Genomic DNA, 12897 nt, shown 5'->3' with positions numbered 1-12897 from the left:
CCTTCTTTCATTCTTCTGGGCAACAACCTTGGAGTCATCCTCAATTCCTTTCTCTCTCAAACACTCCATACTCAATCTGTCCCTTTGGCTTTACTTTCAAAATAACCCCAAAGTCTAACCTTGGTTCAAACCATCACCATCTTTTGTCTGGATTGTGGCGGTAGCCGCTTACCTGGTCTCCCTGCTTCAGCCCTCATTTATTTTCCATTTATTCTACACCCAGCAGTTACAGAGATCCTGTAAAAATGCAAAGCAGGTCCTGTCCTCTTTCTGGTCAAAACCCTCCAATACGGCCCACCTCACTCATAGCAGAAGCCAAAGTCCTCACAATGACCCACAAACTGTGCATGAACTAGTCCCAGGGGAATCTCCCTGATGTCATATTCAGCTCAGCTACCCTATCTACTGGCTGTTCCTTAAACCCACCAGGCATGAGTCCACTTTACGGTCTTTGCCCACCTTCTGCTTGGAACAATCTTCTCCCATATACCCTCATGACTCCCTGCCTCACCTCTTCCAGGTGTTTCTTCAAGAATCACCTCCCCAGCAAGGCTTTCATTGACCACCTATTTGAATTTACACCACAGCATCCCCTTCTCCCTTCCCTGCTTCATTTTCCTCCATAGCGCTCATCACCATCTGACAGAGCATACATCTCTCCACATGTCAGATGTGACACCATCTGACACATCTCTCCACAAAACATGAGACCCGTGAGAACAGGGACTGTTTTGTTCACAGTTGCACCCCCAATAATAATCACTCACATTGATTGTACCCTTGCTATATGTCAGCATATTTTTAAGGGCTTTACCGTATCACTTATTTAATCCTAACAAGGACCCTATGAGATGGGTATATCATAATAATAATGTTACATAACAAACCACCCCAAATGTCTGTGCCTTACAGCAGCAAATATTGATTTCTCCCTCTCCCTCTCCCTCTCCCAAACCATTTGGGGTTTGGCTGATCTTGCCTGGGTTCTGCTGGGTTTGGCTACTCCATGTGTCTCTCATTCTTCTGGACCAGCCTGTTTGAAGTTGGGGATTTGGATGGAAGCTATTGCTTCCCTAAATTGACACAGAGCACTCTCTTCCTACCTCTTTAGCTTCCTGACATTCAAAAGAGATAGAGTTCATGAAAAAAATACAATTTAAAATTTAATACAGGGAATTCCCTGGCAGTCCAGTGGTTTGGACTCTGCGCTCTCACTGCCAGGGGCCCAGGTTCGATCCCTGGTTGGGGAACTAAGATCCTGCAAGCCATGTGGTGCAGCTGGCCAAAAAAAAAATAATAATAATAATACAAACTAAACACTAAACTACAAAACTATTTTTATCCCAGACTTTGCCATGGCAACTTTGATGGGAACTCTGTTTCAAAAGACAGAATGCACTAATGACAGCCCCATCCTTAAGGCAGAGGTGGAAATTCCAAGGGGGCAATTGAAAACATGAGAGATCTCTTAAGGCCTCGGCTGAACTTGCACATTGTCGCTTTCATCCACATTCCACTGGCCAAAGCAAATCACATGGCCGTATCTAATATCAACGGAGTAGGGAGTATCAATCAGTCCTGACTGCGGGAGAGACTGAGTCATTGAATAGTAATCTAATTTGCTGCAAGATAGGTCATGCTGCACCCCAATGTTCACAGTGGCACTATTTACAATAGCCAAGAAATGGAAGCAGCCTAACACTTAGGCAGCCTAACACTTAGGCTTCTTCCATTTCTTGGCTATTGTAAATAGTATGTATGTGTGTGTGTGTGTGTGTATGTGTATATATATATATATATATATATATATATATATATACACATACACACACACACACACACAAAATGGAATATTACTCCGCCATAAAAGAAGAATGAAATATTGCCATTTGAAGCAACATGAATGGACCTAGAGATTATCATACTAACTGAAGTAAGTTAGAGAAAGATAAATATTATATGATATCACTTATATGTGGAAACTAAAAAATAAAACAAATGAACTTATTTACAAAACAGAAACAGATCCACAGACATAGAAAATAAACTTATGGTTATCAAAGGAGCAGGGGGGAGGGATAAATTAGGAGTATGGGATTAACAGATGCACACTACCATATATAAAATAGATGAACAACAGGGATTTACCGTATAGCACAGGGAACTATATTCAGTATCATATGCTCTCCCCTTTCTTTCTTCCTTCTCTTTCTTTTTCTCTCTCTCCCTCTTTCTTTTTCTTAACAGGTAAGGAAACTAAGGCTCAGAGAGGTCAAACACAATAACTTCTCCAAGGTTATACTGCTAGTAAATGACAGAGCTGGAATCCAACCAAGTTGGAGTCAACTTTACACATGCCATACACACAAGGCCAAGAGGTTTGGACTTTCTCTGAAGGTGATGCAATGCCACTGAAAACTCTTGAGCAAGAAAGGTACATGGTGGTTAATAAACTTTCCTCCAGTAGCAGTGTGCAGAGCACATGGGAGGGGGAGAAAGGAGGGGCCCCCTACGGTAGTCACAAAACTTCAGGCCAGAATTGAAAAGGGGCTGGGCTGGGGTAGTGTCAAAAAGAAAAAAAAAAACAAAACAGTAAATGTAAAAACCAAATAGACAGAAGTGAGAGACAAGTTGAAGAACATTTTAAAAACGCTTTTTTCTTTGTTCAGTGTTGAAATAAAAATTCATGTGTGTTGCAAAAAGAAAAAATCAAACAAAAAAATTCACACAGTGCAGGCAGAAGTGTTTAAAGTTCTCTCCTCTTCCTGTCTCCTGGGATAAGCTCCATTAAGAGTTTGTGGGGCCTTCACTGGTGGTCCAGTGGCTAAGACTCCATACTCCCGGGTTCGATCCCTGGTCAGGGAACTAGATTCCCACATGCCACAACTAAGAGTTCACATGTTGCAACTAAAGATCCTGTGCACCGCAACTAAGACCTGATGCAGCCAAATAAATAAATAAATATTTTTTTTAAAAAAGTTTGTGGTAAATCCTTCCTGAACTTTGTCTAAAACTATATAATACATATACATATACCCATTTTAAAGTGTTTTTAAAATGTGTTCTCACCAAACTTTTTTGTCTCTTGCTTTTTCTCACAGCTTTCCATGTCCAGAAATTAAATGATCCTCATCACTTTTAACAGCTTTGCCACTTACTAGCTGTGTGACCTTGCACACACGGTTTAACCTCTCTGAGACTTGGTGTGCTTAATCTGTAGATAGGGATAAACATGTAACTGTCACATAGGGCTATTGTGAGGATTAAACGAGTTAACACACGTAAAGCATCTTGTATAGTGTCTGACACATACTAAGTGCTCTCCCTGTTAATAGCACCATGTGTCGCTGTACCATAACTTACTTAACCAGTTCTGTACCCATGGTCACTTAGCATGCTATGTTGTTTACAAAGATGGCCACAATGATCCCCCCACCCCCACACATGACTCTTTGCAATATGACTTTGATGTTTTTTCCATCAAGAGATGGAGTCTATTTCTAGTCTCCTTGAATCTGAGCTGGCCATGTGACAGGCTTTGATCAATAAAATGCAGTGAAAGTGATGCTACAGCTCTTCCGAGCCTAGGCCTCAAGAGGCCTTGCTGCTTTCGTTCTTTTCCTTTCAGACGCCATCAGGAGGAAGCCTGAGCTAGCTTGCTGAAGAAGCCACATGGAGAAGAACCTAGGCACTCAAGCCAGCAGACCCAGCCACCTGCCAGACCTGTGAATGAGGCCATATAGGACCAGTGAGCTTGCTGACTTGCTAACTGACTGCAAATATAGAAGTAAGCCTGGGCAAGTCCATGTACAGCAGAAAAGAGCTGTCTCAGCTGAGACATGTCCAAGTTGCCAATCCACACAAACACAACCAAAAATTTATTGTCGTTTTAAACCACTCTGTTCTGGGGTGATTTGTTGAGCAACAATAGAAAGCTGATATGCTGAGGCTCTTCTTACGCAGTGCCTATGGCCCTGGTTGGAATGCAAGCTCCATCTCTTGTATGTGACCTTGGGCATGTCCTGTAATCTGACTGAACCTCAGTTTCCTGGTCTGTACAGTGGGATACTTTTAGTTCCTACCTCATCGGGCTGATGTGAGGAGTAAATGAGATGATGAACATTCAACGTGTGGCACAGGACAAGTACTGTGAACATCTTAACAGTGGTTGTGGCAGTTGTTATTGTTGTTTGAAGGAAGTCTAGCCTGAGAGTTGTGCTATGGGGGTCAGGAAGTTAGTATTAAAGATAACTGAGCTGGTCTTTGGAGGCTCCATAACTAGTGAACACTGGAGACTGACAGCTTTTTGGAACCAGAGACCTATACCAGGCTAGCCTGAGAAACGGCAGGGGTTGGGTCTCAACTGTGTCCTACAAAGTGCAAAGGGTTGTATGTCTGTGCCTGGGTGAGCCCTCTGAATGATGTCAGGGACGGAGGCTGGAATTGGGTAGAAGAATGAAGAACTGAGGCTGTAGGAGGGGCCGAGATCACAGGAAAGGTGTGAGGGATAAGTCTTGGGACTTACCCCCACTCTTTTCAGATGAAATTCCAGACTCCTAATCATGGCCTGAATGCCTTGGCCACCTCTCCCACCATATTTCCTACCCTTCTTCCCTTCACTCACAGTGCCTCAGCCCCCCTGGCCTCCTTCCTCAAACTTATCAAGCTCTTTCCTGCCTCAGGACCTTTGTTCTTACTGTTTTTTCTCAGAGGGATCTTCTGAACCACTCAAGCTAAAGTTCTCCCCTCTTTCATTCTTTTTCACAGCTACTTATAATTTTCCTTCACAGTACTTATTCATTTTTTTATCTATGCATTATTTATCACTTTAGAAGGTGAATTTCATGAGAAACTGGTATCTATCTTGCTCATGCCACATCCCCAGCATCTAGCACACTGTCTGGCTCATGGCAAGTGATCAACAGCTGTGAAGTGAATAAATGTGAATAAAGATAGGGGAAAAGGAGCCACAAGAGCTGAAAAGACATTATCCAAAAGCTAAGTGAAGGCCTCATTTCCTGGAAGACGGCCTCACAGAAACCTTGGAATCATCTTGTCTAACCTTCTCAGTCCACAAGTGGGGAAACCAAGACCCATAATGGAGAAATAACCAGCCTGTGGGCACCCAGAGAGCCATTTCTGTGGACCCTCAGCCCACTGGGGTCAAATGACACAGACCTGTCTGACAGATGAGGCTCAGAAAAGGTCATGGACACCTCCCTGAGACCATCACTATATGTCTGCAGTTGCCACCACCCGTTCCCACAGGGGAGGAGATTGTGTCTTTGGGAGCAGAGGTGCCAGTCAACTGATGAACTGTGAAAGGAGGGCTGGAGAGGGTGGGGAGGCCCATCCTGGGTAGCAGCTATTCTGAGGCAGCTCAGGGATAAAAGCAGGTACCAAAATAACCCAACCTTCTAACACTTGTTCCAGACCTCACACCTCTGCCCTACCAGAGGGGAGGCTAACACTTGAATTCCTCTCAGTAACACACACACAAGCTTTTAGCAGGGCCTGCAGGGAACAGGGTGATCATCAGACTCAGCCCTGTCCACTGGGGGCTCACAGTCTGATGGAACAGGCAGGCTAGGGACCAGTAAGGTTGCTGAGTGATGGTGCCTAGGTCTGAGGGAACTGAAGGTAGGGAAGATCCCGAGAGGAAAGGATTAGCCCGCTGGACATACAGAAGTTAGCCAGTCCAGGAGGTGACAGTAACAGAAGTAACTGCCAGTGCAAAGAGAGCAAGGCTGACAAGTTCCAAGAATAGTCTGCAGTTTTAGTGGGTGGGAGCATCATGAAATTGAAATGAGAGGGGCAGAAGAGGCGGCTTGGGGGCGAAGGGAGTGTCCAAATTATGCAGGAACTTGGATGTCAAGAGAAGAGCTTGGGCTATCTTTGGTGCACAAAGGAAAGACTTGGGAGGTTTTTAACCAAGAGGACGTCATGATCAGTTTTGCAAGATAAAAACTGCCCTATAGCTGCCCTGGAGCCGTTGCCCAGGCAAGCGGGGTGGAGGGAGGCAGATCGAAGGGAGAAAACAGTTTATTCTGGATGGGCAGCTCTGCAAAGGGCTCCTGTAAGAGGCATGAATTGGGTCTCAGTCTCTAGAGTGCTACTACCGTCACTTCCTCGACTGCTGCGCCACACCACTCCCGGGGTCCAACTTTCGTTCACTTGTTCCGGAACTCGAAGTTTGAGCAGAAAAAAACGTGCTGCTGGAACCCCAACCCTAGACGAGGGGCCGGAGCAGCAGACTTCAACTCCCAAAACGCTTCGCTCTCCAGCTCTGAAGGTCGCGCATGCTTCTTTCCAAGAAAGGCGGGCCGGCTTGCCGACTTTTAGAACTCGCCAGCTGGGTGAAGTGCGGGAAACCTAGGGACCACCATCTTACCTTGGGTCAAACCAATTATACACTTAGTGGGAGGTTCGTGTTCTCTCTCTCGTCAGTTCGTACAGGTACTGAAATAAAATGCGCTTAATTATTGCAAGTCTCCTTATTATGCTTTACGTTGAGAACTTGTTCCATTTTGCGCCCCAGTCCGGAACTGAACTCCTAGGGATACAATGACACATCCCAGCATGGCGCCGCACTCTGCGAGATTCCGCTGGGGGAGGAGTCGGAAGCGGTCCCGCCCCGCCTCCTGGTCGGAGGGGGGTTTCCGCTTCCTGCAGCGGCGGCTGCAGCCTCGCTCTGGTCCCTGCGGCTGGCGGCCGAGCCGTGTGTCTCCTCCGCCGCCGCCGCCATATTGTCTGTGTGAAGAGGGGAGAGCGGCCGCTGCCGCTGCAGCTTCCACCACAGGTACCGTGGGAGCCGCCAGGCGAGGTCGTTGGGGGGTGCGGGTGGGCCCAGGATGGGGCAGCGGGGCGCGGCCGCCTCTAACGCTTCCAGCAGACTCCCGAGCGGCCCTTCGCCTTCCCCTGCCCCCCCCCCCGACACACACACTAGCCGAGGATCCTGCAGCCCATCGGGGAGGCCCTGGGCCACCCCCCAGGGTGGGGAGTGAGGCTTGGGGGCAGAGGCTGATAGGAGGGTGGGAACTGGCTCTCGAGAGTCCAGCTTGTTGCGGGGGAGAGGGCTGGGCTGGGGCGGGGACTAGGGGGCAAGTTGGAGGAGGGGGTCGCCAGAGGGGGAAGGGAGCTGGAGGGGTGGGGCCGCCGGGGGGGATGCTGGGGGAGGGTGCCTAGGGGAGTGGTGCCCGCAGTGTAGGCTGGGGTTGACCCTCCCGCGGAGCAGAGCAGCTGTAGTGGGGGCCTTCTAAGGTCCCTCTAGGCGAAATTGGGCTTCCCACCTGCACACTGGGGAGCAAGGTGAAGGGGACCCGGGGAGAGGTCGGTGAGGATAAAGGGGAAGGGACCATGAAGTGGGGCAGAACGGGTGGAGTTGGAGTTAAGGGTTAGTTGGGAGCTTGGATGGAAGAGGAGAGGTATGTAGAATGAAAGGTTGGCTAAGAGTGTGCATGTTAGTTTGTGACCTTTGAAGAGTAGGACTTTTGTTTTTGTTTGTCGGTTGTTTATATTTTTGCAGCGTTGGAACATTTCTAGCCTTGGCAAGTGATGGGTGGAGCTTATGTAGTTTGTTTTTGGGAAGGAAGGGTCAGGAGAAGTTGCTTCTTGGCTGTTGCTATTGTGGGAAGGAAAGAGTTCTGGAAAGGAGGTAGCAAATTAATTGAGGAAGACCTGATTACCTTTCAGCTGCTAAATTCTATTGAGAAGTGGGCGTGAGGAGAGGAAATGAAAAGAAAGCTAGAAAGGGAAGATTTTTCTAAGAGTTGGAAGACCCCATTCCATCTAAGGAGTGGCATTACATATCTGGATTATCAAATATAAGTGCCACTGTTATTTAGCTGTGTGACCTAACTTCTGTAAACCTCAGTTTTCCTATCTGTAAAATGGGGGTGATGATATTTCCTAGATGGTGAGTTTATGGTGAGGAGTAAATAAGATAATTTGTGTCAAGTGCTTACCACAGTGCCTGGTAGGTAGTAAGTGCTCCATAGACCTTACCTGTCACTTTTATTAAAGGGACTAGCTGGTATATATGGGGTTCCTTCATTCTAGGTAATGGTCAATAATCTGACAATAGGCAAGGCTTCAGAAAATTATATTTGTAGTTGTTGAGGTGTTTTTCTTTTGTTGTAAGTCAGTTGGCTTAACTGGCTTGGTGGACCTTGAGCTGAAAGACCAGGACCAATAGTAGTTCTGCCTCTTGTCGTTTTTAAAAGTTCACCAGCAGTTTTACCTGGGCAGTTGTATCCTTCTGTGACTTTGAAATACTTGCCTTTCATTTGCTATTGGGGGAGGGTGTATGACTTGAAGAAAGAATGAAAATATTTGAAGTTTGCTTAGATTGGTTTATCAGCTGATTACAAAATTAGGTCACCCTGGGGTAACTTTTGTTTAAATGCAAAAACCAAACATGCCTAGTTATATCCTGTTATGTAGAATACAGTAGAGAAGAGGAGCACACATTTAAGGGGGAGCAATAGGTTAGTCTCTACCTAATGGGTTAATTGCCTAGCTGTTTGGGAATGAAACAAGTAGCTTCTTTTTTACAGTGTATTTTTGGTTCTGTTGCCTAGCCACATTCTTCCAGGGTGAGAGTCCTTGATTTTACCATTGTCTCTTGTCTCTGAACATATAGCTTTACTTCACATGCTCTTTAGGAGAAAGGAGAAGTTTTCTTTGGTAACTAAGTTTAAAACTTTACATAGGATTTGGGTTTGTAGTAGGCAGAATGACCACCACCACCACCCCCAAGATGTCCAAACTCTAATTCCCAGAATCTGTAAATATGTTACTTGGTAAAAGGGACTTTGCAGATGTAGTTAAATATCTTAAAATAGGAAGATTATCCTGGATTTAGTGGGTAGGCCCAATCTAATCACATGAGCCCTTAAAAGCAGAGAACTTTCTCCAGCTGGGAGTCGAGAGAGATGGGGCAGAAGGGGAAATCAGAATCGAATCATGAGAGGGACTCCATTTGCTGTTGCTAGAGGGGGCCACATGGAAAGCATGAGAAGGAATGCGGGGAGCCTCTAGTAGCAAAGACCAGCCCCGGCTGACAGCCAGCAAGGAAATGGAGACCTCAGTCCTACAACCACGAGGAACTGAATTTGGCCAACAACCTGAATGAGCTTGAAAGTGGATTATTCCCCAGTTTCCAGCAAGGATAACACCTTGATTTTGGCCTTGTGAGACCCTAAGCAGAAGACCTAGCCAAGCCCACCCAACTTCTGACCTACAGAAACTGTGAGACAATAAATTTCTATTGTTTTAAAGCCACGACGTTTGTGGTTTTGTTATGGCAGCAATAGAACACTAGTGTAGATTTTGGTACCAAGAGTGGGGTACCGTTACCTAAAAATGTGAAAGCGGCAGTAGAAGAGGCCAGCAAGTTTTTGAGGAGCATAATAGAAAAGACCTAGAACAGATCGTTAGTAGAAGTAGTGAGGGCTGAGGTGGAAGTGAGGTGTGCATTGGAAACTGGAGGAAAGAGGATCTTTGTTACATAGTGGCAAATAAGCTTAGAATTGTGTCCTGTGGTCAGGTGGAAAAGAAAACTTATAAGTGATGAACTTGGATATTTAGCTGAGATTTCCAAGCCAAGTATTGAAGGTACAGCCTGGTTTATCTGTGGGGTGTGAGCCTCAGTGAGCTCATGTGAAATTCATGTGAAGCCCACTAGGTTCTTGAGCGTTTTATACTAGCAAAAACAGTGCCAGCTTGGATTGAAAAACACAAAGTAGTAAATTAAAGAGAGCTCTCAACCCACCCCTCCCCACCCCCACCCCCACCCCCAGTTTTACTGGTAGGAAGCAGGCTGGTAAAAAAACTACTTAGATGTGAATGTGTTCCTTTTCATTAAAAAAGAAGAATGACTCAGAGGGTGGAACCAAGAGCCCAAAGAGGTGGAGTCTAAGGCCGCAGAAGAGTTTTCCCTGGCTTTGAAATGGAATGGAGCTTGCCCACATTTTGAAACTGCTTTGGACCGATGGATCTGCTTTTTCTTATATTTTCCCTACTTTCTTTTATATTTTCCCTGTTTGAACTAGAATGTCTATAAGTTGCCTTATGCCGGTCTCACCGTTGTACGTTGGGAACAGATAACTTTTTTTTTTTTCCCTAGGAATTGTGCTCCACGGGTTGCACTTAATGTATTATAACCAGAGCTTCATCCACGTTTGATTTAGATGGTGAGATTTGGGAGTTTTGAATTGATGAGCTTTAGATGAGATTTTTGGACTTTGAGTTGATGCTTTAATGGAATGAGACCTTAGGATAGAATGGATATATTTGCATTTGGGAGAGATATGAGTCTTTGGAGCCCATAGGGTGGACTGTGTTAGGTAGAATGACCCCCCAAAGATATATGTGCCCTAACCTCTGGAATCTGAATTTGTTACTGTTTTGTGGCAAAAGGGACTTTGCAGATGTAACTGTGGTTTAAGGATCCTAAGATAGGAATATTATCCTGGATTTTCTGGGTAGGTCCAGTCTATGCACATGAAAGCAGAGAACTTTATCCATCTGGAGTTAGATTTGAAGCAGGAGAGGGACTCACCCTGCCATTACTGGAGGGGACCACGTGGAAAGCACAAGAAGGAATGCTGGCAGCCCCAGCTGACAGCCGGCAAGGAAATGGGGACCTCAGCCCTACATCCGCAAGGAACCACATTCAGCCAACAATCTGAATGAGCTTGAAAGCAGATTCCCCACCCCAGAATTTCCACCAAGGAACACAGCCCTATAGACACCTTGATTTTTGGCCTTGCACGACCATAAGTAGAGGATCCAGCCAAGCCTACCTCACTTCTAGCCTGTAGAAACTGTAAGACAATAAATTGTGTTGTTCTATGTTTGCGGTAGTTTGTTACAGCAGCAGTAGAAAACTAATTAGAAAATTTAAAAATTTTAAGAAAAAGAAAACTAATTAGAGGGGTTTTGCTGATTTTATTTAAGAATCTTTGGGGGATTATTTTCTAGAGAACAAAGGCAGCAAAGATTATTCTGTAGTGATTTGGTTCTGGAAGACTTCACAGAATAATGGTGTTGAGTGGAACCTAGGCCTCTTCCCTAGATGTTTAAGCATCCTGTTACTGTCATTAGATGCAGTTTGAAGGGGCTAAATGACCAGCTCAGTAAAACGTAGATTCTAGAGCTCTAGGCCATTCTGGTAGAATTTCTATAAATTGATAATTCTTCCATGCCTATAATAAACGTCTTGGATAATTCCTTCATTCATTTTTATCGGCTGAATAAGGCATTGAGTTTATTTGACAACCCTTTATAGACTTAATTCCTATTTTTTAGAAGAGATGGAAATGAGTGATTATTTTTTATGAATGGATAGCCACTACTATATACAGTAGTCTGTCTGGTCTTTCATACCTCCCACCCCAACCCAAAGTTGTTGTAAGGTCTTTTCTCCCTGTCATTGTCAATTTGAGGTTAATAAGATTTGGGTGTATAACTAGATCACTTTGCTCTACACCTGAAACTATTACAATATTGTAAATCAACTATACTTCAATTTCTAAAAAAGTCAATACAGTTTAAAAAAAATAAAAGAAAGTTTGGGGATCATAATTGCAGAATAGAGTTCTAGCTTTTAAGAAAGCCTTTTTTGTTGTTGTTTATCTCTATGTTATTGATGAGATTCATAAAATGTGGACTCTCAACTTTAGTGAAGGGAACTTCAGAGGATGGAGGAAATAAGACAGTTTCTCTTTGAGTTAGTTACCTGAATAGAAGGATGATTACAGAATTAGAGCATTTCAGGGTACGAAGGACTTTTGTGATAATCTGTTTGACTTTTATGTTTAGAGTAAAAGAAATTGGGCCACATGAAGGTTAAGTGACTAAACCAAGTATCTCAGCCCTACAGCTGGCCTAGAATCCTGGTCCAGGCAATGGGGATTCATGGCTTTTAAACTATATTCCCTGTGTACCCCTGCCTTGTCCTTTTTTTAGATTTTACCTTAGGTTATCTCTCTGTGCCTCAGTTTCCTCATGAGGGTCGTTGTGAAGATTAGTTGAGATAATGCATGTAACACATTTAGCATAGTACCTAACACAGTTAAGTGCCCAAAAGATGTTCACTGTTATAACATTTATGATAATTGTTTTGACAACTGTATGACAGCTTTTACATAAATATTACAGTACAATTTGTACAAGTTCAGAAACTGAGAATGATATGATTTGGCATTGGATTAGGTAAGGACTTAGCGTTTTAAGGTAATGCTTGTGATACTTGGTTTAAAATGAGAAACTGGATTTGATCCTTGGTCTATCACAATTCATTGGGTGACTTGGGCCAAGTTTGTTTCACAAGGGTGTTAGTGTGTTCATACACCTAAATTTCTTTGAACTCCTAAGATGGATAATTTCAAAAGTAGTACTATATCATTTAGTTGTTTCTTATTAGAGAGAAATCTAAGCCAGCTAGCTTTTCAAATGAAGAAATTCCTCTAGGATTATTAAGAAAAGGAACTGCTGTCATTTGTCATTGTAACAAATATTTACATTGGGTTATAGACAACTGGTAGATTTTTTTAAATGTTTGGTATGGTCCAGGGTATATTGCAGCTGACCAATTTGTTGACCAAACTTTTTTTCCTTCACATTATAGAAATCAAGGACTGAGTCTTTTTAAAAGTTTAAGGTGAAAGAATTAACAGTATCATACTAGGAGTGAGATTTCACTGGTTTCTCCAAATTCTGTGTCTTTCAGCCTTAGACATAAGAAATGTACTTAGCAACGGTTACTGTGGTGGGCAAGCTTTTTTTACATTAATGACGATAGTGTTTTCTTGCATAGAAAATATGTGTCATCTGAAGTGAGGGTTTTAGGGTTAAATTCCAGGGTACACTTAGAATAATGTTTTATAATTTTAT

At 44.0% G+C, this 12897-nt stretch overlaps 1 protein-coding gene across 1 annotated transcript in view; it reads left to right on the top strand.

Annotated features, from left to right (window-relative positions):
- The first annotated feature begins 6651 nt into the window (after positions 1-6651).
- Positions 6652-12897, top strand: part of CSNK2A1 (casein kinase 2 alpha 1) — a 54062-nt gene continuing 47816 nt past the window's right edge. Inside the window, exon 1 of the mRNA XM_036825084.1 lies at positions 6652-6799. The gene's annotated coding sequence lies outside the window, so the exon portion shown is untranslated. The remainder of the gene's footprint in view (positions 6800-12897) is intronic.

Source organism: Balaenoptera musculus, chromosome 15, assembly GCF_009873245.2.
Source record: "Balaenoptera musculus isolate JJ_BM4_2016_0621 chromosome 15, mBalMus1.pri.v3, whole genome shotgun sequence".
NCBI classification, from domain to species: Eukaryota; Metazoa; Chordata; class Mammalia; order Artiodactyla; family Balaenopteridae; genus Balaenoptera; species Balaenoptera musculus.
Note: the sequence above shows the minus strand (reverse complement) of the source record. Positions and strands in the feature narration are given on the sequence as shown.